This window comes from Ceratina calcarata, unplaced genomic scaffold (assembly GCF_001652005.2).
Source record: "Ceratina calcarata isolate Rehan_Ccalc_2016 unplaced genomic scaffold, ASM165200v1 scaffold565.2, whole genome shotgun sequence".
Classification (NCBI taxonomy): Eukaryota; Metazoa; Arthropoda; class Insecta; order Hymenoptera; family Apidae; genus Ceratina; species Ceratina calcarata.
This window is the reverse complement of record NW_017176850.1, coordinates 24,545-25,932: the sequence shown is the minus strand read 5'-3', so window position 1 is coordinate 25,932 and position 1,388 is coordinate 24,545.

Sequence of the window (1,388 nt, the reverse complement as noted above, 5' to 3'; positions counted from 1 at the left end):
CAAAAACTGTGAACATATATTTATTTAAGAACTGACGTTATTAGCTTGTTTAATTCAACTTTTATAATCAATTTCGTAATGTTTAACGGAAAAGCGTAGGTCGTTACCAACGCATGGGTAGCTATTTAGAGTCTGATTGTTCAACCGATTCGATTTACTGAGTTCCGTTGGCAATTGGCGAAATTGTTTGCTGAAACCGCAGATTTAAACTCACGTCGGAAAGTTCAAATCGAGTAACGCTCCATGTATGGGTATAGATGGCCCCGGTTGAATTTCAAATTGAACCACGATTTCCATTAACCGTCGTAAAAAATCCGAACCGGCGAAAGTTGAGCGATTTATTCCACCGGTTCCGAGGTTCTTAAGTTGTTTCAAGTTGATCGAAGATAAAGTGACACATAAAAAAATCCTTAATTCCTTCCAAATGCTTTTACGTTCTACTGTCAGAAATCTTATTTTAACTCATCGATTATTAAAATGTTTTAAATATTGAATAGAAAAATTCTTATATTTACATAATTCCAGAAAATATTTTTATTCCAATTCCTTCTAAATACTTTACCACAAAAATATAATGATTATTTAAAGTAAATAATACTTAAAAAAAAAATATGTACAAGGCATTTGATGATCGATGAATGAATTAAGGCGATTGAACTCTAATTTAATCTGCAGTTATTATAGCATGTTCGCATAAAATATACACCTGGGGGCAATCATTCGATGCTCTTAACAAATATCATGTACCAGTGACCTTTTCGTGATCGTGTACCCTCCTCGGCGATAACTCAGTGCCTCGCTCGGTGAGCACCGAGTTAATTGACGTGCCACGATCCCCGTGCGTCACAAACGATCCGAACAATTTCCATGGGCCGACTTCGGAATCTTTTGTCTAGTCGAAAAGTTCAGGAAGCTCGCGGGCAATAACCTAAACGAATTACACAGCTTTGTACCATAGTTAATGCTAGGGTATTCGAATACTTCACACCAAACGGATAATCTATTGTGTTATCTGGATAATAAGATTCAATAACACGATAACTATAATAGGAATTTTTACTAATATTTAAATAATCAATCTGATCCACTGTAATCTGATATTCTATCAAATCACTGTCTTACGTTTAGGGCAGAAATATGATTTGTCATACTAATAATTTATTATACATTCTTGGTACCATTTGGTATCATCATTTAAAAAATGTATTTTATATAAAGATTTCTTTTATTGTTACGTTTGGGCAAAAATATGATTTGTCATACTAATAATTTTTAAACTAGATTTTTGTCTAAAGTAAAACATTCTTGGTACCATTTGGTATCATCATTTAAAAAATTTATTTTATATAAAGAGACCTTTTATTGTTACGTTTGGACAAAAATATGAT